General features: G+C 44.9%; 1 protein-coding gene across 2 annotated transcripts in view; it reads left to right on the plus strand.

The window, feature by feature from the left end:
- Positions 1-1848: 1848 nt before the first annotated feature.
- LOC115362675 (nuclear receptor coactivator 3-like) overlaps positions 1849-25627 on the plus strand; it is a 59047-nt gene continuing 35268 nt past the window's right edge. For both annotated transcript variants that reach the window (XM_030056704.1, XM_030056705.1), the window contains exon 1: positions 1849-1908. The gene's annotated coding sequence lies outside the window, so the exon portion shown is untranslated. The remainder of the gene's footprint in view (positions 1909-25627) is intronic.

Genomic DNA, 25627 nt, shown 5'->3' on the forward strand with positions numbered 1-25627 from the left:
CTGCTCTGGCAAATGTTGCTGGTCTGGTCGTTCCTGCAAAACGCCGGCTGGAGGTGAAGGAGCAACACAGTGAGAGTCAGCTTGAAGCGAAAAAAGAGACAGGATCTTTATGTAACAAGCATTTTCCACAGACTCACGTTACTTAGGGATTGGTTGCAATGTGTAGATAATAGCCATTTACTTTATGACCATTACATAATAAACTCTCCCTACATGATAAAACTTGAGTAATGCATTAAATAATGTCCTTAAAATATATTTTCTTATTATACAAAAGTATAGTATTCAGCATTACCAGTATATTTCCTTTTTTTTTTCTTCTACAGACTCATGTTACTTAAAGATTGGTTGCAATGTGTAGATAATACCCATTTACTTTATAAGCACTAAATCGCTACATGGTAAAAAATTGAGAAATGAACTGAATAATGCCCTTCAAATATTAATAGCACTATAGCATTATAGCATACAGGAATACCTTCACCATTCATTTTTCAACCAATGTTTTTAATAAAGTCTTGGTCACCCAAGCCTAGGAAATGATGCAATATGACTTGCATTCATTAATATTTCTGTCATTTTTGAGTTTAGAGACTTCTGAACATTTTCACATAGCCACACACTGCATTATCTATCACATATCAGTAACTTGGGTATTTAAGAACAGAAAACAGTAAGTATTAACACTTTCTAGACCTGGAGGGTAAAAAAAAAAATAATTGACTGAAATAATTACTGTGGGCATCAACAAACATCAAATAAACTAAAGTGGTTCAACAAACATATTTAAGCAGCTATTATCTAGAGATCCTTTCATGTGTTATAATTTCATGTGTTAACACCAACACAATGACACAACATCATGGACTAGTTAACATTGTGTATTAAATGTACAGATTTTTATTAAGTTGAACTGACTTACATCACTTAGATCCTGTCATATTAGATATATATCTGCCTGTGAAAGAAAGGGAACTACATCATTTCCGTACTAAAACTGTGAAATTTTCTGTTCAGAAATCACAGCAAAAAAAGTCCTTGCAGAGTACTACCCCATTGTAGTGATACAACAGTAGATAAAAAATACCAAGTACAAAGATATAATCTCACCACTGACTACCACAGACGCACTCTAAGTCCCTATAGGAACATTATAGGTATATTAAATTGATTTTTTATTATATTGATTACTATTTCGCCCCAGGGAGATTTTAGTTAAAGTGTTACAACTGTTCCCAGCTTCCCATACATATCCTGGATGTCGTACCTCCGTCGCTGGCCCGGCACACACACCAGACAGGAGCATTTCTATCACATTCAAATGAAAAAGCACCGCATCATCAAACAAGGACAAATATAGAAGAGAATTGTGTCCTAATTGTTCTCAAGTTTACGCTGTCTACTTGTGCGCCGCCCTGCACACACAAACACGTTTCTTTCTCTCTCTCTTTTTTTTTTTTACAGAAATAAATGAGGATACACCTTTTTAGCCTGCAGGCTCGTGCAAACAAGCCACTGTTTGTTTTTCACGAGCTGCTCAGGTTAACTATAAATAAACGCCGAGGCGTCTTTCTGCTCTAATATCGTCGCTGACATCCGTCTGTAGTCTGCTAGACGGTGCCTGAGCCCCCCCCCTCGTGCCCGCACCTCCTCTCCGCCCCCTCCCCTCCCCTCCCGGGCCGTCATGTAGTCTCGTTGTAGTCCGTGTGCGGGAGGGATGTGGCCGCCGAGCTCGCGACGCTCCGCCCGGACGAACTCCATCTCCCAGAATCCCCATCGCCGCTCAACTTACAGAACTGGCTTCTTGGGCTTCGGGAGTGTTTCCCATTTAAACAAACAGTGCTGAAGATGGCGGAGAGTTAATGGTGTAAAGAAGAAATCGATCCGGTAGAGAGGTACATCTGCTCGGTGAGTCCGTCCCGCTTGTCTGTCGCGCGATCTGTTGCAGTAATTTTATATCTCGGCGATGCATTCAGCGGCAATTTTCGCCGTGGCACGGAAACGTACACACTCGGGTTCCCAGCGACAGTGCACACACACACAATATTGGCATCGGTGCTGTGGGGGCACCGTGCACGGTTCATTTACATGACAGCAGAGATTCAGTAACCTGTTCGTGATGTTGAAGAAGAGGAAGAAGTGCAGGGGCGCGTTGGTGCTTTCGTTTTTGTTCTCTGCGGCGCGGATGAATGAGCGCTGGCAGCTTTAAAGTTAATTGTCAGCCGCGCACGCCGGTCGACAAGCAAGCTGAAGTATTTCTAATAAGCATCGGGAAGTTTTGGGGCGCACAGACACACACACATACATGCATGCATGGCACGCACAAACAACCACGGGACGGGACTTGACAGATACTAACCAAACGGGGCTGATTAGTTCATTTTCCTCTTCGCCTGCCAGGCTGCTGCTGTCCGTGATAGCGGGTTGGACTGGGAGAAACTAGTACACACACGCGCGCGCGCACACACACACGCACGCACACACACACACACACACACACACACACACACACACACACACACACACACACACACACACACACACACAGCTGAGACTGGCTGGCTGTCGCTGTCGCAATGCAAGAAATTTCGTCTGGAAATGATGGTGGAGTTGCAGCGGGCACACATGATCAACACTGTAACTGCATTGCGTTTCGAGCAGGGCATCGATTTGTGTTTGACTGTTGCAGACGGTGCCGACTCTCAGTCAGCTGGGGTCCCGAGTGCTGACCGATAAAAGTGGAATGACTGCGTGCCTGCTTGTGCAAGTCAGTCAGTGCACTGAATGGGGCATGCATTGACTACAAATGTGTGTGTGTGAGTGTGTATATCTGTGTGCGTGTGTGTACTGTAAGTGCTTGGCGTGTTTTGTAGCCAGTGTTCAGTTTTTTTTCCCCTTCACATGTACCCGTTAAAACTCCTTTATGGTGGTGCTGTTTTAGGCTTTATCATGTGTGTGTGTGTGTGTCAATGTGAATCTGTGCAGAAGGCAGCCGCGTGCCTTGGTGGTTACACACGGCGTCCCGTAACTCAAATGTCCCGGGTTCAATTCCCGCAGCAGCCCATGTTGTGTCCTTGAGTAAGACACTGAAGTTAGAGCTGAGCCATATGATTGAAACCAATATCATCATACTCCTAAAAATATTTTCCCCCCAATAGTATATGACTGTTGTATATAGAATTACATGTTAAATAACCAACTTAATATTCATTCCATTGAAGCAAATGGTAATGTCAGGTGTAATCTTTAAATAAATAAATAAATAAATAATATTCCTTAAAGGTGCAGTATGTAAAAGTGCACTATGCTGAGGGTAGATTGAAGTGACAATGTTTTAGACTCAGCATAAAAATAAATGTGGAATAAACACGTCAGCTCAAAGTTGAGTCCGTGCCATGCAAAAGTTTGCATAATGCACCTTTAAAATGTCCCATGCCTCATTTTGTCAGTGTTTTTGAATAAGAATTTGGTAAGAATTTGTCAGAATCGTTTGTCACGATATCCCACAATCACCATGTCATTTTGACATGATTCTGCTGAGAGATGATAAACAATATTGCTGAATTATTGTCTGGCTCTAAGTGAAGCCCCACCTTCTCACTCATCACACGTCACTCTGGGTAATTGCGACAGCACCCTGCTCCTCGGTGTGTAAATAGAAGTTGGAGGGAAGTGGTGCAGCCAGTTGTTGTGTCAAAGTGGAAAGGGGCGGCCGCGGTGGGTGTATCATGCCGGGACCAGAGGCTGACTTAATTATATAAAAACAAAAGGTCCTGTTTAAATTTGGCACTGTGTTTGTGGCTTTGTTGCTGGGTGAACTGGCTGTCACTGTGCTGCCCAGGCGGAGGGGTGTGGCGGGGAGAGGAGCCCACGTCTCGTTCCACAGCAGCCCTCCCTGACAGATTTACAGTCAACTCTGCGGCCAAAACCTCAGCGCAAAACACACACACTCTCAACTCGCGCTTTTACACCCCACCTCGTGCTCGCTCGGGGCTCCTAAATCGAAGGGAACAGAGGAGGAGGGAACACGGGCAGGCTGCTGGGCCTGCAGGCGCCTGTGAGGGGTCGGCGCTGAGCGGATGGCGGGATGAATGGTGTGGACGAGGACGGAGGAGGCTGACACTGATGCATGATGTTTGCTGAATGGGAGAGGGGGGCAGAAGTTAGCAGGGGATGCTGGTGACTGGGTCAGACAGGCGCTGGAGGGGGGCAAGGGAGGGCGAATGGGTTGGCCTCACGAGGCAGGACCTCACACACCAGCCCGGGACCATGGGAAAGCTTGAGAAGGAGGGGCAAGGAGGCAAGGAGGGAGGGAGGGTGCAAAAAGGGGTCCCGTAGGAGGAGGGGCTCAGGTGCACGCTCTTTGGAATTCTACCTGGTGATTTTTTTGTGTGTCTTTTGTGTCTTTCCTGGTTTGGTCTCAGGTTGTTGTTCACTTCAGACTTTGCTGCTTCTTGTTTGTCAAACCAGGAAGTTTTCTGACTTTAATGGGCTGCATTCTTTGCTTCCCTTTCTCTCTCTCTCTCTCTCTCTTGTCTCTGCCACTCAGTGTGTTTCTGATTGTTTCTCTCTCTCTCTCTCTCTCCCTCTCTCTCTCTCTCTCTCTGTGGTATGCCTATGACACTGTCCCCTGCCTCCCCCAGCAGCCGTGTGGTGAGCTGAACTGTTGTCCTGTTGTTGTTGGGGCCCCTCTCCCATGTGTCAGGATGTGTTAAACAGGAATTAATCTTCTGCAGCGCTCATTGATTTGGCTCTGTGGAGGAGGGGAAAGAGAGAGAGAGAGAGAGAGAGAAAGAGTGGAGCTCCTTTTATCTCACTAATTTTTGTCCTCCTGTCCTTTGCTGAGCCATCTACAAATCCAGAGGTGGCTGTCCCCGTGCCCGAGTTGTTGCAGTGTGACGATTTTTTTTTTTTTGTTACTATCAGACCACGAGCCCTAATGACCAGCTTTTGGGTCATCCTGTCAGTTCAATCGCTAATCTGCTATTCAGCTTAAAGGGAAAAGCCACTCTAAAATAGAATCCAAATGTGTTACTCGCGTGATCTTCCTTAGGTCAAGTCAATATTTGCCAACGTTTAAGGCTCTCCTCTCCAGCGAGAAACCCGAGACGTCAGCAAGAGACATGTTCTGCTGCTGCTCCGTTGATAATGAGTAGGAGACAGGCAGAGGATTTATGTGTTTGCTTTAGCTTTGGGTCTCAAATGAGCTCTATTTTATCGTAGTGCGCACAGTTATGAACTAAAAATATCCACATCTCTTTAAAACAAAAAAAAACAAAAACAACAAAAAAACATCCCGGCTACTGTCGGCGCCCACAAGGTCGCTGTCGGATTTACTATCAATGAAGAAGAGCCTTCACCAAGTGTCTCAATGGCTGTAACTTCCTGCTCTCTCTCTCTCTCTCTCTCTCTCTCTCTCTCTCTCTCTCTCTCTCTCTTTTTCTCTCTCTCTCTCAGATATGCACACACACACACTCCCTCTCTCTTTCTTTCTGTCTCTTTTTTGCACTCAGATGAACCATCATAAATGATTTACATATTTAAAATCATGCACCTGTAGCTGCCGCTGTTTATTCCTTGCTAGACAAACTCTTGATCTTATTGTCAGCATTTGTGTGTGTGTGTGTGTGTGTGTGTGTGCATGCGTGTAAGATGGGGGCCATGTGTGTTGCAGTCGATGCTCTACTGGTTGCTCAGGAAGCGAATGTACTTTCATAAGTCAGGACGATACAGGAAGATTTCATCATTTCACTTCACTATCTGAATGAAATCTCCAAATCAATATGTGTCTCATAAAGTTATATAAAATATTACATAACTTTAACTTTAACTTGAATTATATGTTTATTAAAATAATTTGATTCATCATTTTCATTTTTTTTTTTTTTTTTAGATTTTTTTTTTTTAAATCTCTGCTTATTCTCTTAGAGACATTTGCGATAAATTCTCTTATTCAAGGCAAGACCTTTAAAAGATTGGCTATATTGTTTATCTTTCAATATTTTTTAAAAAAAATTTGTGGCTAGTAATAATTTGGTTTAACGTGTTTACAGATATTTTTGTTGGAGACATTTGCCATCATTTTATCGCAAAGCCTGCAAAGAAGCTTTAACCTTGTAAAAAAAATATTAGTTTTTTGTATCTTTTCAACACCTTAGGGTGAGCTCCTATAGCGTCTTTTCCTCAGGGAGACTTCAGAATTCACCTTACAGCCTTCCTTTAAATTTCAATTATTGTATATTATCCCACAACAAAACACAGCACTCCCCAAATACAGCCTCTCTTAAGTCACTTGAACAGCCGGGGAAGCCGTGCTTTTCCAAAAACACCCAGGATCCCAAAAGACCGCTGATAACACAGAACAAAATTCAATTCAAAATTTCAGTGGGGAATTCTCTAATTTCTCATTTATCAATGATGTCCGACCACAGAAATCCCTCTTAGGTGGCCGGCCAAACTGTTATTAAGACTGGAGAGCACTGACTAAAAGCGTAAATAAACAGTTTATGCGCTGATTTGCATTTTTATTGGTTTATGTAATTTGAAGAAATTGGCAGAAATATGACATGAGGCGTTTGTGTGAGAGAAATATCCCTAAAAATGCAATTATGGAAGCTGTTCTTGAATGGAAGCGACACCGACTGCATTGCCTTGAGCACAACTGTGACTCAGTGGCTCACAAATGAAAGATGACTCCTGAAAGTGAAAGTGAATATCTGAATGGTAAGAGTGAGATTTGTGTCTGTTTTCACTGGCGTTTGGCGTGTCAGAAAACCAGTGTGTGTGCTCTGCATTTTGCGCAGGGGGTTATTTCTCCACAAAGAGCACGTTTGGGGTCAAGGAGACAAAAAAAAAAAATCAGTTTGGGGCAAATGGGCAAAACATTTTAGACAAGATGAGAGGACAGATGTAAAGCAGACTGCAATGATAAACTTGTCTCTGATTATGTAATCGCTACAAAAACCAGAGGCATTGGCTCTGAAGTTGAAGGATGAGCTGACAGGACACAGAGAGCGAGCGAGCGAGCGAGCCCAGAGTTGATGGACTGTCAGGACAATCTGTGTATTCTGGGTTTCTCTTGCCCTCTTCCCCCAGAATGCCTCGCTGCAGCTCATGTCCTCCGCTTCCTGATCTTTCTGAGAGCTGTGTCTTCTGTGAGAGGAATGCCAAGTGCCCATCTCTGTTTGTCTCCGTCTTTGTTTTGTTTTCTCGTTTGCTCTTGATTTCCATCTCTCCCTCATCCTCTTGTCTAGTCCAGATCAGCCTTTTGTCTTCCCGTTTGCCTCTTCTTTCCCTTTGCAGATAATTAGCTGGTGCCCAAGACTAATCTTCTCCAAGTCTTAATCACGGCACTCTGGCTAAATAAGTTAAGTCTGCACTTAAATGATGGAGGAGGTGAGCAGATTTGGATGTATGTGTGTGTGTGAGAGAGAGAGAGAGAGAGTGTGTGTGCACATGTAGCCTCTCTAGACTGTGCGATTTTACATCTTGTGGTAAATTAATTAATGTAGTTATCAGTCCTTTGTTTACTTGAACAAGGATCATGAAACCGAGAGAGACTAGACTGGCCTTATATCAAACATACTCTTCTTTGTGAGACGAGGCTTTCTTTTGTGTGAATACAGGTTTGAGGGAGAGAGAGAGAGAGAGGGAGGGAGAGAGAGAGCGAGAGAGAAATAGAGAGAGAGAGAGAGAGGAGGGTGGGGGAGAGGGAGGAAGGAGGAGAAGGCGAAGAGAGTCGTTTTATTAACGTGGCGACTCCCGCTAAAATTCAGGGAGTGCTGTTGCATCCAGCTGTTACTGGTTGCACGAGGCTTCGTTGCCATGGCAACACAGCCCTGCGCGCCTGCTCAAGGTCGTTCATCCAGTTCTGAACCGAGCAGCGTGCAGCACATAGGATGCACACGGATGGAGGGAAGAGGGAGGGAGAGAGAGAGAGAGAGTCAGAGAGGGAGAGGGAGAGAGAGAGAGAGAAGAAAGAATGAGAACAACTTCAAAGTGACCAATCAAAAGCACTTCAAGTGAGGTTGTGGTTGGTGAACAAACCCTGCCTTCCATACCTACCCCCCCACCTCCACCTCCACTCCCAACACACACACACACACACACACACACACACACACACTTACTTTCCTCAGTAAAGAAACAAACAAAAAAGAAGCCATGGCCTTGGGGGTTGTAGGTTCTTTTGCCAGCTGATAAAATATTTAGCTGGTCAGTGGGAGAGAGAGACAGAGAGAGAGACAGACAGAGAGAGAGAGAGAGACAGAGAGAGAGAGAGAGAGGGTGGTAAGAGGGATCCAGTGGCTGGAGAAGAGGAGAGCGGCAGAGCCTGGCTTTGTGTTTTCCTCTCTCTAATGGTGCATTGCTGTGAGGCTACCTGGGGCTTCTCCCACCTCCTATACATACATATTTGCCTCGTCTCTCTTCTCCTCCCCTCCGTCTCTCCCTCCCCTTTCTCTCTCTTTGGGCTCCCTGGGGAGCGGAGGGCTGCAGCATCCCTCAGGGGCTCTGCCGCATGCTCGCCAGCATCGACTCCAACACAACACAGACACTCGGCGCTCGGTCCCAGTCAACGCCAAACTGGGAGGAAGCGGGGCGGCGCTGCTCCGCTCGTACTGAGCACAGTTGTAGATGCACGGAGGTGAGGGGAGCGGAGCAGGGGGCAGCCACGGGGCGTCAATATGAAATCCACAACAAAAACCCGGGTGAAGGCACATGTGCCGGTGCCTTATTAGCTGCTAAGTGAGCGAGTGTGGGCTAATGTGGAGGGTGGCAGCTCGCCTCTCGGTGCCTCTGCTCTCCTCCGTTGTGCTCGGCGCTCTCTGCAGGGTGCACGCAGAGTTCAGCCGCCCGGATTGGCTGCTCGCAAATCATTACCTAGAGTCACCGTTTACTGGGAGAGCATGAAGGAACCGTGGCACTTTTTAAAAATTTTTTGTTTGTGGGCAACGAGATGATGGCGTGGCGCGTGGATTTGTCTATGAGAGTGTGTGTCTGTGTGAGTGATTGTTTGAGAGTAAGTGCAGAGTTAGAAAAACACTGGCTGTCACCTTCTCGTAAGCCCCCAAGGGGTGTAGGGTGGGGTGGGGGGAGGGCCCAGTTTCACATTTCTCCTCGCTCTCCTGACTGTAAGGTAATGGATGCTTGTTAAAGGGGTCCTGGGAGAGGGGTGTGTGAGTGAAAAGGGGAGTTCTGTTTTTTTACTTATTTTCCATTGTAAAAATCCAGGCCGAGTTTATGTGCTTTAGACTCCTTTACACACTTACACACTCATGCACACACACACACACACACACACAAACATTTATGGGGTTGGAGCTGAGGTAAATGTTACCAGCTGCAGCACAGCTAGCGAGTGGCTTCAACTCTGCCTGAACCCGGCTGTTACGTGACCACCACCAAGCCCCCCCATCCCTCCATCCTTCCATCCCTCCATCTCCTATATAAACCCAGCCCCCCCCACCTCACTACCAGCCCAGCCTCCCCCTTCGAGGTCACACTGTTGCCGCTGTGATGTCACGGAGGCTTGTGTGTCCATACCTCCTGAGCCTAGTTGCAACATACACAACGGCGCCTGCACACACACACACACACACACACACACACTTACGCACGCCGCTAGTTAGCGCCGAGCACGTGTCGTTTTCATCCTGCCAGGTGCCATGTGTGCAGTTTTCCACTCGGCAAAGTGTCTGTCCATTTTGTGTAGGCTGCAAGTTACCAGCATGTAATTGCACGGACCTTTATTGATCCAGGCCATTTAAGCCTACATGATATCGATACCGCTGACCCCTAAAAAAAAAAAAAAAATGGTTGCAGACGAGATGTTTAAAATGCAGCCGAGATGGAGTTTGCACGGGCTAATGTGACGTGCAGAGAGGCTGCGTGTAGTCAAACTGCTGAATTTCACATTCTGCTGTGGATGGGGAGAGAGCTCTACCTTTACCCATCTGTTTCTGAGCTGCTGAGCTGCTAAGCAGAGGGAAGCAGGCCGGGCGAGCAGCAGCCGAGGCTTTACATTCAGCTTCGGCTGCAGCACAGGGAACGTCTTTGGTTGAATCAGCTTTTCCTCCCTTGCTTTTTTTTCCTCCCACTTCTCTCTCTCTCTCCCCCTCTTTCTCTCTCTCTCTCTCCCCCTCTTTCTGTCTCAAATTTGTTAGTCCCGTGAGATCTGAGTCGTAGTAAACAGGCAGCGACATCACAATGCTCCCTTTAGTGGAAAAGGGGGACAGAATTTAAATATTGATTTCATGCAATATGAGACAAAGATGCTGTGTATTTTTTTTTTTTTTTTTTTCCCGCTGAGTGTTCTTGTTTGTCGGGCTTCGTACGTCTAGCCTATTGTTGGTGTGTTTTTCAAATGTTTTCCAGCAAACTACCCCCACCCACAACCCCACCACCCAAATGAAGGGTGGGCTTGTATTATTAAGGTTTTTTGCTTTCCGTGTCGTTCTGCCTCTCGCTGTGTTTGCGTGCATGTTCCTGTGTGTCAGGCCGGCTGTAGACATGATGCCCGGGATGTAATATCATCTCCTGCTGGACTCGGCTGCCCGCTCAGGTAACCGTCAGGTGAGCAGCTTCGGCCTGCATCCGGGAGGGGAGGCGGGACCAGCAGACTGGATCTAAGAGGCTGTCAGTGAGCTGATTGAGCCAGACTAGACGTAGCCCGCTGACTGACTGACTGACTGACTGACTGACTTTCTGCCGGGTGATTACACCGCTGGAAAAATCACAACAAATTCATGTGAAGCTGCAGCCACATGCACGAAAGAGACATACTTAGAAAAAAGTCTTAAAGTCTTGAAAGACTTAATTTCAGTCAGAATTTTGACTTTATTCTTAGAATTCTGACTGTAATCTCAAATTTTGGACTTTAATCTCAGAAAGTGAATTTTACCCTTCAGAATTCTGACTGTAATCCCAGAATTTTTACTTTTTTCCTCAGATTTCTGTGATCAATCTCAGAACAATGTGTCTGCATGTGTGTGTGTGTATGTGTGTGTGTGTGTGGTGTGGCCCTAATCCTCTTCTGTACACATGAGTTGATGACTGAGTAACAAGAAGATGGATGTGAGCTGGTGTTTTGAAAGGTTACAGTCTCCGCTCGCAAAGCGTTAGATCATCATCAAGGTGCCGGACCGTTGCGTTTGCACCCGCTGCCTTAACCAGAGTGTCCTTGAGCAAACACACCTCCGCTTTGGTGGCTGCAGCCTGTGGCCTTGTGTCTTTGTCAGGGTGTTTTAGTCGAGTCTGCGCCAAAAGATAAATTCGTGCTGCTTGGACAACCAGGGCTGCACGACATATATCGTTTCAGCATCGGCATCACGATGTGCGCATGTGCAGTCGTCACATCGCAGGACACACAACGTCAAACGAACTCCAACACGTCACGCTACAACTATTTCTCTGTTTAATACAAAATGAAAACTCACAAGGTTCTCAGTTGCCATGACGTACAAGAGGAGTCCATCTGATATAAAATAATTTAGTCCGGTTTAAAGATTTTGAGTTTGTTGTTAGTGACACGTAGATTTTGCACGCGCAGCGATCAGTTTCTCTGAGGGAATGGGGTGCACTCGATTGGTTTCGAAAACAACCAAAGAAGCTCCACTCCATCAGGACCCGTCAGGATCCCCAGCGGGTCAGGCTGGGTTTGGACAAATATTTAGAGGTTATGTTCAGGTTCGGCTGAGGTTTGGTACGTCAGCTGTTATTTTAGTGAAAAATGATGGACAGTCTATTCTCTGCAACTTCCTGTATAGTGCTGGAGTTTACGTGACGACACTGAAGGCAACATGTAGGCTATTTCAGGCAGCAGATGTAACCTTACAATGGAGGACGAGCAAAACCTCGGACTCGGGTTGGGATCGGGTTGGGCTCGGTTACTATGCTCTTGGACTCGGGTTCAGGTTCAGACGAAAATATGCGGCAGAAAAATAAAAGCCATCACAATGTCGATTTTTTTTTTCCCCAATATCATGCAGCTCTGTTGAACTAACCGGAACTGCAGCACATGTGAACTTGAGATTCACAGTAAGTATGTGCATTTTCAGGTATTTTCAGATAAAGATTGTGCTTCGGTGCTGAAGTACTTTGTCTGATACCAAATATTTTCAGTGTAAATCCACACCGGCCTTCAGGCGGGAAGAGAGAAGTCATCTGATGCACTGTGCATGGTGACAGCTATATTATGTTTATTTAGGTCTTAGTTTTTCTGCATTGATTTATTTATATGTTTATTTGTTTTATTTATTTATGCATTTTTGTACTTTTTAACTTTTCACTTTTTTTTTATGATTGTTGAAGGGGAAATGGTCTCCTTCCCTGCCTCCACTCTGAGGTCAGAGGTCAGGCTCTGTGCCCTTGAGCAGACAGAGAGTCTTGCTCAAGGACATGGCCAGCAAGGCAGATGCTGGCAATGGACGGCCAGCAGCGCAGTAACATTTATATGGCAGTACAGTGGCCTACAAACACACATATACAGTGGAAATACATACACACTGCATTGTGCGTGCTAACCGAAAGCCATTTTTCTCTCACACGTCTGTGACAGGTCTCCAGAAAGGCTTGTGGAGAGTATTTGTTAGCCCAGCACGATCTCTCTCCCTATCTCACAGGGCTAAAAATAACAGCAACGCCACACTAGACTTAGAGAGAGAGAGAGAGAGAAAGAAAAGAGGAGGGAGGGAAGGAGAACACAGCGAGGGCGGGAGGAAGGGGGAGGGAGGAAGTGGTGGTGGGGGAGGATGAGGAGGAGGTGGAGTGAGAAAAGATGAAGTGAGAGCCGAGCAAGGGGACGAGGACAGAGACTGATGGAGGGGGGGGGAGCAGAGGTGCTGAGGAAAGAAGAAGAAGAAGAAGAAGGAAGAAAAGCTCATCAATAATTTACCTGGAGGCCACGTCTGGTTTGACCTTTACCTCTGGTCACCAGAGCCGGGCCGGGACGCTCCGAGCGCTCAGCTGACTGCCTGAAACTCTGACAGGCTGACAGCTCCGCTTCCTCATTCCTACTGTAATCATTACCACAGAAAAGGGAGGCGTGTTGTGACGTCTGAGGCTTTACCTGTCCTTTAACCAGCATGTGACCGCAGCCGGACAGTTTTTGCAGAAATTAAAGGCTCAAAACCGAGGGGCTTTTTTGAAGCTGGGACTGTTTAGGCTCAACTGCGAGGGAAAAAAATGAGACATAAACAGGAATAAGCATGTCATTCATTAGTGAATAACACCAATGATGGGAACCATGGTGACTCAACCATTACATTTTGTGCTTATTCCATGTTTTTTTTTTCTGTCCGGAGAATTATGTCGACTCAAACATCCAATTATATGCTTATTGCACATTTTTTGCCAGTTGAGTGTAAATGGATTGATTTTTTTCTCACTTTTTTTCCCCCAAACAAACCCTTTATACGGTCTAAAAGAGAAGCAAAAAAGAGAAGGATTACATGAGGGGCCAGCCGTGTGATCGGCATAATTTTATTCTCTTTTTTTGTTGGCTATGTCTGTTTCTTAGGGCGGACAGATATTTTTATGCAGATAGTTATTATTAAGAGTGTGCACTTTAGCTTTTTGTTTTATAGGCATGATCTTTTCACTAATTAAATGAAGTTGAAAACTTAAAAAAAAAATGATTAAAGGCTGTTAATTATGATAAGGAAATGGGTTTTGGGATTGGTATTGGCCAAAAAACTGGCCAATCGCAATGGGCCAGTATTTAGAAATCCCTAACTCCCGCACACTTTCATCTTCACTTGCAGTCAGAGATATTTCATAACAACGTTTTGGTAGAGAAACATTCATCAGGTTATTTTCCAGAAAAAAGGAAGGATCATCTTAAACAGGTTGGTTGACTCACATGGACCAATCAGGTCTCACTACAGGCTGACGTCACCCATTAAAACAATCAAGTATCATATATTATTACATAATGGCACCATAGACCTACAGTATGAACCTGAAACAATATGTGACCTCATATATTGACTATATTATACGGAGCACATGGAGCTCGGCAAAATTATCCTCTAGAAGCTGTCCCTAGACAAGAAAAGAGAAAAAACAAAAGTTTAATTAGAGCACAGAAATATCATAATAAGGTGATCTGTTTAAAATGAGCTCAAAATAGACAATATGTCTGGAAAAAAAACACATCTCATAACATCACATGGAGAAGTAGCTCATCTTTCAGGCCCAAATCCCTGTTAAAATCCCTGCTCCACTTCTGACAGTTAGTTACTCACAGACATGCATACACTCACCCACACACACACACACACACACTCACACATACATATGCACATGAACACATACATTTGACTCTGACTAATCAGGACTAATTTGTGTCTGCTCTGCATTTAACCTTTGCCATGACATGCTTAATCTGCACAAAGAACAGAAATATAGCCAGAAGGTGTTCAGGGGGTGGGCAACTTGTTGCTATGTGATTACCCTTTGACAAACACTGCATAATTGCGTGTGTGTGTGTGTGTGTGTGTGTGTGTGTGTGTGTCTGTGTGTTTTCAGAGTTTTTATTTACCTACAAAACAAAACCGAGGTTCTGGCCAAGGGTTAGGGACACAATGGGGCAGATTTTTGCCGAAGCTTTCTGCTACGCAACATTTTAATCCGTTTCTCCCGCAAAACAGAAAGAAGGAAAGTAAGACAAACAGAGAAAAGAGAGGCGGGAGTCGGGAAGGGTTTCTGGTTTTGGTGCCGGAGGGGGGTTTGGGGGATTTGAAGGGACACAAGAATGGGCAATGCAGTTGACATTGTTAAAATTCAAGTGTTTTTCAAACCGGCCATTTACTGTGTAACCTGAGCCGCCGAGGTAACCCAAGCCTCTGTCTCCCTCAGGCAAGGTGTTAAAGGCCACTTTACTCTGGCAGCTTAAGTTAGGTTCGAGTGTGTGAGGGTATATGATTGGATGCTTTACATCTGTGGCCACGCAGACTTTTCGCACCGCTTAAATATGTCTGTCTTTCTCCAGTGCATTAATAACGTGGCATCTGTTCGACCTCAGACATCACTAGTGACGTTGGCGGGTCTTCCGTTGAACTTTTGTGGCTTTGAAGCAAACTTTAGCTGAAGCCCACACACAAGAGAAGACACACACACACACACACACACACATGCTCACAGCCATACACATTGGGAATCAGAGTGAGAATAATAACAGCTTATGAGGCCAACAGTGGCTTTCAACGGCCTCTCACACTTCCACCACCGCTCTCAGCGCGTCTTCCCTCCTGAATTTGACACTTACGCAGAAAAACCCACCGCTCCTCTGCGTGACCCATGACCCGACTGCATGGGTAAAAAAAAAAAAAAAAAAAAAAAAAAAAAAATAGTAATAATAACGAAAGGTCAAGTGAAGAAGAGAGAGAGCAAAGAAAGAATGAGGGGCAGAGTGAGAATGGGAAGCATGAAGCAGCATTTAAAAGGAGAGAGAGCGAGACAGAGAGAGAGTTGTAAAGTGATCTGTGTACGTGACACACTGGAGGTGTTTTAATGGGTGGTGGCTGGGAAAGGATCAGCCTCCGTGTGGGGAGGCTTCTCTACCTGTGTGGCTGGCTGCTTTCCATCCCAAAAGGTTGTGCTTTTTGCTCACTTTTTTTTCCTAATGTGGGATTTTTTTCTCTCTCTCAGTTTAAATAGCAATGGAAGTATTTAACACTTGAATGACTTAGGTTGACTCAGTTGTTCAGAGATTTGTCTCCATTCCTATTCACCTCAACCCAGCGGATGGAAACGCATCTAATTTTGCATTTTACTCGCCGCAACGTGGAAGGTTTTGACAGAAAAATCGGTGAAAGCAACAACCCTGCTATTTTCAACCTGTGCCTTATTTTCCCAGCTTCACCCGTCTTTAGTTCATTGGATGCGCTGCTGTCCGATACACACCCAGAGGGCAAGACGCTCTCCAACAGCAGACGGCGAAGAATTATCAAAATGCATCCTTTCAACACAGTAACACTCACACGGTGGCGGGACTCGCTCACACCCAATTTCCAATTATCCATCGTATGAATCGTGCACATTTTTTAGTGTTAGGTTGCATCCGTTTCAACTCTATGAATACATAAATAAATAAATAAATAAATAAACAAAAATGTGAAAAATGTATTGAAAGGTCATCCATCTCAGAGCTACATGTTGGAAATTTTGTTTTTCTGAAGTGACATTAGAGCACAAAAAACAGAAAACAAATTGCCTTTTGATGTTTATGGTAAAAACTGAATCAATATAGGAGTGTGTATTTGCTTTTAATTATTAATGCAGCATTGGTATTCCCCCTGGTGAAAAATGAGGTTTCATCTTCTTAGGGGAATCCATTTTTTGCAAGTTTACAATGTGAATGCGAAAAAAAAAAAAAAAAAATTAGCAGTCTGAAATTCTGGGTTGAAGCCAACGTGGCAGTAGACACGTTAATCAGCGTGACATGCTGTGGTTTATTCTGATGCTGCATTTGTGACATGTCAGTTTTTTGTATGCAGTTTCTCATCTGGGAAAAAAACTTTCACACCAACGTCACATATAGTGGTGGTTACGTGTACAGGGGGATTTTTTTTTGTGGCCAGTGATATCACCGACGTGGTGTCAAAAATTTCAGTTAAAAGTTTGCACGCAAGCTGTAAACACAGCAGGGAAGCCACCAAATTTGGAAGTAGATATTTAAAATCGCAGTGATCACACTAATACAGTCAACTGTACCGATGAAAGGGAGACGTATCTCCTCTGTTCAGATTACGGGTTAAATTCATAAGTCAAGATGGTTTTGGATGTGTGCAGTCCATAAAGAGAGAAAAAAAAAAACTCTTTCCAGCTGGAGAAATGAAATCCTATTCTTCTTCTTCTACTGATGGGAGCTGAATGCAGCAGAAAACCAGCAAAGTAAACAAGTTTCAAGGCAAACACCAAAATAAATAAATAACATGTATTGTAAATTGAATATTATTACTAAATGTTGTAATAAGTATTCAGTTCCAGTTATGTAAAGACTTGTAATTGAAGTGCAAGTGTTGTGTTGAAAGGCCATGCTTTAATTGCTTTTTCGTATGGAAGCCCAAAGGGGGCAAAACCCCTCCTGCAACATAATTGTCAACACAGCCATGTATCAACCCTTAACACAGTATAAAAATACTACTGGTACTTTTGGTTTAGATTGGTTTCTTTATGGTTTCTTGTTTTCTTTAGTTACACATATAAAAAAAAAATAACTTAATAAAAGATACAAAATAAAATGACCAGGAAAATGTGAGGGAGAATAACCTAAAACTCCTTAAGAGGTTTGAACATATTACGGAAAATAATTTTAACAATGAAGTATCCATAATCTGTATGTATCCAGTAAATAACTTAAAATAAAGTAAAAGAAAAAAGAGTTGATAGGGCTTGGTATTGTTCAAAACTTTTTTGATATCGGTACTGGTGCTGATATCTGACTTTGGTACCTGTTGCTGAATAATACTTTTTTCAATACTATTTATACAAAATTTTTGTTATAAAATCAATTTTACAACCTGCCTGGGTGTAATGTAGTGTTTTTCCTGCATGTCTCCACAACGTGTAACGTTAGACGGCCAATCAGCAGCATCATCAGATCTTGGTCCAAGCATGCTGCATCCTTATTGGCTCCCTGACGCTGATGGGATTTACTCCTTTGGTCATTTGGTACCAAATTTCAATACCGGGGTATTTTTCACTACTGGAGAGTATTGAAGCAACCAGTCTGTGCCATAAAAGCATCTAAGTTCTGATCACATGGTGTGTATGCATCTACATATTTCCAAGTGCTTTAAAATCTATGTAAAGAAATGAAAATGAAGCTTCAGCTCTTAATTTTAAAATGTGGTAAAAAGACGTTTTTTGCCCAAATACAGGGACGTTCATATTACATTCATGTTTTTAAATAACATTAAGCTATAATAGTGCATTTGATGCTTCTTTAGTGTTAGCAGTGTACTTCCTCATTTACTTAACTGGCTGTTTTTGCACCATCGGTCTTCCATTGTTTTTTTGGGGGTTCACCTGTTGCAGGTCGTTTTGGCGCTGTGTGTGTTTGTGTACGGGACGGTAGAGCTCCCAGCGAATTGAGGGCACATGGAGCTCCGACGGTGAGAGGGCGAGTGATGAAACCGCGAGCACACTCAATCGTCATGATGGCGAAAACTCGTGAAATAAGACCCAGGTTGAAAATAATTCTGCTGAGAATTGGAGGGGAAGCGTTTGCGCGCGAGGGCTGAGGCTGGCTACAGGTGGAGGGTTGCTACAGATCTCATCATTTGGAGTCGACACATCATCCGTACACATGCCTCATGACGTACAAGCCCCACCGCTCTCATGAAGAGGTGTGTGTGTGTGTGTGCCTTATTATCACAGTCAGGTGGATGGAAGGGAGGGAGGGAGGCGGGGAGGGAGAGGCAATTGTGCTGCTGATATGGGGGAGAATAGAACAACGGGGCGCTTCTTCAGTGGCCATGACTGTTAATTAATCAAACGCACACACACTGATGAAGTGGCTACACACACAGAGACAGTGATGAAGAGGCTATAGAAAAACAGACACACACACACACACACACGCTCGGTGTAGTCTCCGTCCTTAGCGGGGACTTTGAGCCATTCTGCTCACTGTACCCAGCCATTCTCATCCCGGCTCCCCTCTCCACTCGGCTCGCTCTATTTGCAGAGCCGCCCCTCCCCTCACTGATGCTATGATCTAACTGCAGCCTCCTCCCCCTTCACAGACACACACTCTTGAACACACACTCAACTCTCATGCCTGTGCACGCACACACACACACACACACAGGCACAGGCACAAGCGGATACTCGTACACCGACTGTTCGGCACACAGTGGTAGTGAGCGGGGCGTGTCTCCGCAGTTGGTCTGCGAGTGTTTTGCATGCGCTTGTCTTTTGATCAAGTGGCGTTACATGGACTGTGGACTCGGGTTGTGTCAATACTATGGTGTGCATTGTTTTTTTTTTTTTTTGTTCCTCAAGGAGAGCTGTTGATCTCGTGGTTTTGAGCTGCACACCGTCTTAAGTGGCTCCACCGTCTTGACTGGGAAGACGGAGGAAGAACACACCGAAATGAAAAAGACCAAACAATAAAACCTCCTCTTTCTCCTCTTCTCCGTCTCCTTTCTGCCCTCCCTCTCGCTCTCCCTTTAGATCAACAACTATTTTTTCTTTTTGTCCTCTGTGATCAAGGACTTTCACATAAACAAGTAAGAGGGGGGGGGGTAAAAGATCTGCTTGGAAAAGGTGGGGTAAAAAAAAAAAAAAAAAAAAAAAAAACAAGCAGCGAGTGGAATAACAAGGGAGAGCCAGTGGAGGAGGAGGAGGAGGAGGAGGAGGAGAGGCGAGCTTCAGATCTTTACAGTCAAATTCTTCCAGTGGGTCAAAGTTCCCCCAGCAGCCGGAGCCGCGTTCTGATTGGCTGCGGAAAGGTGAAATTAAAACCACGGTAAACTTTTGACCTCGCAGGAACCAGGGAGGAACGCCCATCGCTGGAGCGAGAGCGAGCTCCTCTCTCCTCCCACCTCGCAACTCGCCCCCCCCCCCACACATACACATACACATACACACACACACCCCCCTCACCCTTCATTCCCTGTCGGTCTGTCATTCGCTCTCGCTTTGCTCTCTTTCAGTTTGAGCCATCTCTCTATTTCCCTCTCTCTCTCTCTCTTTCACTGTCTCTCTCTCCCTGATGAATTTGTGCCTTGCTGCATATAGCCTGATGAGAGGGAGGGAAGGGAAGGGAAGGGAAAGGAGGGGAGAGGAGAGAGGGAGGGAAAGGCTCAGAGCAGGAAAGAGCTGGGGGAAGGGTATAGAGAGAGGGAGGAGACAGCCGGAGAGGGGGGATGGGGACGGAGAGAGAGAGAGGGAGAGAGAGAGAGAGGCAGGAGGAATGCAGCCTCCTTGCCTGTGTGCCATGATTGCACAAACTGTTCCCTGTTAAAGTCGAGAAAATCTAAAGAGGAGCGAATGTATAAATAGACATGTAGCTGTGGCTCTGACTAAGCTGTGCTGAGCGGCAGGGCGGGGAGAGCCCATTTTTACTGCTAATGTTTTCTCTCATTACACATCAAACGCTCGTGGGGGGTGGGGGGTGGGGGGTGGGGGGGGGGTGTCTCTCCAGTCGGCCGATTTAACATGATTTCATGAGCTCACTAAAAGAGCAGCCCTCTTGCTCTCAGTGGCCGCTTTGATGCAAACACAGACACGTGCTTCCAGCCACCTTCGCTCATTAGCATTTTATTGATCACACAATGTGTCGGACTATTGGCAATTTATCGGCCGATATGTACCGGCATATCGGACTGATATCTGCCTTTTTTTGAATGTCGGATATCGCCTTGCCTGTATCGTCCCTCGCTGATATGCAAGAGGTTGTTCTTCTCCTTTTTAAAGATATACATATGGTCCTGCTGAGGCTTTATTTTGCAGTTGCAATATTGTTTTTGTTCATTTTATTTATTCAAACATTTCATCAAAAAATTATACTCTAGTAAAACATTTGTTGTTTAGTTTTTTTGTTTGTTTGTTTGTTTTTTTTGCATTGTGCAATGTAAGATATTGAATATCAGCAGTAAAATATCAGAATCAGCATCGGTTTTGAAAGACCCTTACCAGACAAACCGCACTGTCTTTACATGATTATTTTTGCTACTTCCCCCTGTAGACTAATCGAATAATAGGTGCAGAACTTAAGTTCAGCCTCTTCCTGCCCATTCTCACACACACACACACACACACACACACACACACACACACACACACACATAAACATAGCTTGCAGCTAATGTTTCAAGCGCCTGTCATCATCGAGAGGGCACATAGACAGAAAACCGTCGGTTTTCAGATTTTAATGCGATTGAAGTAATCCCTTTTGGTTCGGATTAAGCCCTACGACAAGCAGAGTTGCAACATCATTTAGTACCAAGCGGCGAAGGTGTGGAGGAGAGGAGACGCATCCGGTCACCAAGGACTAGAGGAAACGTCAAAGACAGACATCACTATGTTTTTTTTTTGTTTTTTTTTGGTTGTTGTTTTTGTCTTTCATCAGCAGGAAAAAAAAATCAACAGTGCCTGGCAGCTAAGAGAGAAAGCTGTGGAAGTTGTTGAGTTAAGCAGACAGAGCTGGATGGGGAGGGGGTGGGGGGTGGTTGGGGGGCAGTGGGAGCTGAGAGACCGGTTTGATAGACGAGTGGACGGCTGTAGTGAGGCTGCTCTTTGGTCCTCTGCCCACTCTCGCTGCACAGTGGGCACCATATGGTCTCATAACGTATGGAGCTCACATCAACTCTGTGCTGCCTCCCAAAACTCTGCTCGAGCACTTCTCTCCCCTTTTTCCTCTCTTCTCTTCTCCTCTCCTCTCTTCTCTTCTCTTCTTCTGCACCCCCCAGCCGCTCGCCAGCCAATTACTTCACCCAAGAGACAGCCCATTAGATAAAGAACACACACATTCATGCACGCGCACACACACACACCATGCATCCCATTAGGTAAGGAGCACCCCACTGACATGCTCCCATACCGTCCGCAAGATAAGCAGCACCCCCCCACAAATATTTTTGGTCTAGACACACACACATACATTCACAAATAAACACACACACACTCATGCATAGTAAGATAAGGGCCCCATCCCCCTCTAATGGGAAAGGAGATTGATACTGACAGAAAAAAAAAAGATTTCTCAAGATGTCGCTCTCCCCTCTGCGTAGCTCCCTCTGCTTTAAATATTCAAAGCAGCCATATACCCCCCCCCCCCCCCCCCCCCCCCCCCCCCCCCCCCCCCCCCCCATTGTGCTGCCATGGCATCGTTGATTTTCTCTGATGCTAATGTAAGTTTGCAGACCTTACAGGAGCCGCAATGGAGCGCAGATGCGAAAGAGTGGCTCCGGCATGCACGCGGCGGTCGATGTAGGCAGTCGGTGATATGTGTGCAGGCGAATGCAGGCTGATAGCTGATTGGGGAATATTGTGTGTGTCTGTGTGTGTGTGTGAGGAGGGACTGTTGTCTCTGTTGCACAATATCGTCTGGTTTCAAGGTGTGTTGGTTCCTCCGTGACCGAGTGCGTGTGTTTGTTTGCGGGTGGTTATGCATGTTGCCATGCAGTTTCCCTGCCTCTCCGGCATGTGCTTTTGTCTGTGGGAGTGATGGATGGCAGGCAGGCAGCTAATGTGATTTAGATGCTCCACCAGGAGTGTGTGTGTGTGTGTGTGTGTGTGTGTTAGTGTGTTTGTATGTGTGTGTGTCCTACCCATGTGTGCGCGGCTGAATCTGCAGTGTATGTTTGTGTATCCTCCACCCTCTCTGCCTACTCTCCTCTTTTTCTCTCTTCTTCCTCCTCTCTCCTACACCCCCCCCCCCCACCCCACCCTCCCCCATTATTTTCCTGTGCTGTGCAGTTTTTGGACTCTGAGCAAATAAATACAGGGAGGGGGAGGGTGTTTATGTGGTGAATCTGCTCTCTCACTGTCACCGCAGAAAAGGAGAGCGCGAGGAGGGAGGCAAGGAGGGAAGTAGAGGTGGAGGAGAAGATGGTGTTCTCTCTCTTAGACCACACTGATGGGTTATTGTGAGCCAATTATGTCCCATTCCCACTAAGTCTCACAGCTTTGTGTGTGTGTGTGTGTGTGTGTGTGTGTGTGTGTGTGTGTGTGTGTGTGTGTTGGAACACGAAGACACACAAGCATCAGCAAAAGAAGTGCTCTCTCTGTCTCTCTCTCTCTCTCTCTCTCTCTCCCTCTCCCCTGGCAACTCCAGTAGTGAAGAGCTTTAGCTTTATCTGCATGCAATTATCGTCCGAGAAAAACACCTTTGCAGTAACATACTGTTCTGTCACTCCCACATACACCCTCCATATTTATTCCCTTTCAACTCCACCAAGTGTTATTTATCAACAGCCTTCCAGACCTACTGTGTTTCCGGGCTGCTGCCTCAGACCTGTTGATGACATTCTCCCATTTCGGCGTGTTTGATATTTGGTGGCTACGTTTGCCCTAAGCACCTTGCAGCTCTCCTGTGAGTGCACATGTATGGGTGTAAAACACTAACACCAACATTGTTAAAAACAGCCATAGGCAGTGTACTTGGCATTTCAGGGTCCTGTGTATTTTTTTGGCGCATTATTATTATTATTTTTTTATTTTTTAGGAGATAATTGGCCAAATGTAGATGATGTGATTAGGCATTCCAGTGCAAGTATAGTTTACTTTGAAAGGAAAACGGTTTGAACAATAATAAACATCAGACTTTTCTTTTCTGAATCAAAAAGCAAAAGCATCGTCTTTGTAGACTCACCTATGCTCACCAATCACACAGGAAGAAGCCAGTCACTGAAGAGGCAAAGATACCAATTTCTCTCCTCACAGCAGCCTCAGCAGACCAGAGTTCAATAAATATAGTCCACTTTTTTGTTTAGTCTAGCCTTTGTCACCGTGTTACTAATAATTCTAGTCGCATTTTCGTCATTTCCTTTGGATTTAGTTACTGTCAAGTTGACTCAGTGTCGTTTTAATAGAGTCATTCTGTTTATAGGCCTAATTCCTTATTTCTTGCTTGTCTTGCACGATACTCTCCAAACTGGCTGCATGCTACAAAGAAAGAGTCTTTAGAGATTTCTTTATAGCGTCCTTATAATTCTTCGCATCAAATTAAAGTCTGTTGTGACCTGCCAAAACTTTTCACTGAAGCATATAAGATGGTGATGCTTGCTGGTGTTGCTAAAGTTTCTTAGGCTACGTTTACACATACACGGGTATTTTTAAAAACGGAGACATTTCCCTTTGTTTGTGCCCTTCATTTACACACAAACAAAGGAATTTGCCTCTGAAAACGATTCTTTCTAAAAACTCCGGCCAAAGTGGAGATTTGGGAAAAGTCCTGTTTCGCGTTTGCATGTAAACTGAGAAAATCGGAGAAATACAGATTTTCAGGCAGCCGACGTCACATTATGCGCCAAAAGTGCACGCAATGTTTACATTTGGCTATGGTGATCATAGACATGATATACGTATATTATGTCTATAATGGTAATGATCATGGATGCATTCACAGTAGCAGTCGCATTTCTGTCCATTTGTTTGAATTTTCAAATACAGCAGCTTTTTTATATCGAGGAGCAGAGATGCATAAGGGCTCAGAGGTCAGCAATTTTGCAAATTTTCCTCCCTCCAACACAAAGAGCCAGTCCGTGTCACCGCCAGCAGCATCGCCGGTTTTGGGTCCGACTTGGGCGGACTGCTGTCTGGTTTGGCTTCTGATTGGCTCGCATGGTTTTCTCCTTCTTCCTACACCGCCGCCCATAGGCTTGGTGTAGTTATGATGGCGCTCGGCGGCGTATTTATGCGGGTTGATGTAAACAAAAACTTTTTTGATAACGATGCCGTGTGCACAATGTTATTTTGGAAAACAGAGGGAGGGAAATATTCGTTTCTCAAAATACCCGACTACATGTAAACGTAGCCTTACTCTCGCGAGAGCAGCCTGATGGAACTTGTATGAGAATTTGAGCTGAGACTTCAAAATAAAAGTACTATTACTTGTACTAATGAGAAAATGTATAACAAATGCAACTTACATTCTCAGCTCTAACACTCAGAAAAATGTAAACAAAGTATATAAAATGATGTGATCTGTATAATGGCAACAGTTCCAGTAATAGCAATCTGGCCAATCACAAGATTAGTTGTTGTCATCAGCCTTCATAACAAGAAATTTAGATTTAGTTGTAGTTTCAGTTTTTGTCACAGTTTTTTTTAGTCATTTGCAATTCAAGTTGACTAAATTAATACTGCTTCAGTCACAAGACATCACAAGACAGTCACTAACTGGAGCAGAAGTGGGAGAGACAGGGTTAGGGAAGGTGGGTACGACAAAAAGGTGAAGTCTCTGACAGTGAATTTTTTCTCACAGTGTCTTGCTTCACCCAGTGAGCCACGCGCTGACGTCACACCTTGCCACATGATGTTGCCGGTCTTTCTTCTGCTCCTGACACGGGCATATGATCTGTCACTGTCCATCTTATCAGCTCCGCACTGAGATGGACCCTCTTGTCACATCATATCTGTGGACTGGACAGCCCGGCCTCTTCTCTTATTTTGTTCTTTTGTAAAAGTTCATCACTCCGTTCTTCAGGCGCTCCCCAAAGCCCTCGGAGCTTTTGAACTCTGAGGCCGTAAATGTTTTACTGCAGTGCTACCGCTTTCCCCTGAATGCTGTACCGTTCCCTTAAAAATACGCCATTTATCTCTGTTATCAACCGTAGATTATGAGTAAACAAGGAGAGAGCCGTCTCATCCCTCCTCATGTTCCCTGCTGGATTCATGTATTTTGCATTACTATGCTAAATTAGGCAATAAGTACATTCACAATAATTCACTCTTTGCTAATGCTGAGGAGATGATATCCAGCTAGAGGAGCGTTTTCACAGTGAGAAGGAAGGAAACCAGCGAGCAGGAAGGAATTAGTGACAGTGAGTAAGACGTGGATCTTCTTGTCTGTTGCCGTGGCAGCAGAATGACCATCAGGGCGGGGTTATGGAAGTAGGGGAGTGGCTTATTGATTGACCCATTACAGTAATGCGGTCTCAATAGCCTGCTGTGT

Source organism: Myripristis murdjan, chromosome 7, assembly GCF_902150065.1.
Source record: "Myripristis murdjan chromosome 7, fMyrMur1.1, whole genome shotgun sequence".
Taxonomy (NCBI): domain Eukaryota; kingdom Metazoa; phylum Chordata; class Actinopteri; order Holocentriformes; family Holocentridae; genus Myripristis; species Myripristis murdjan.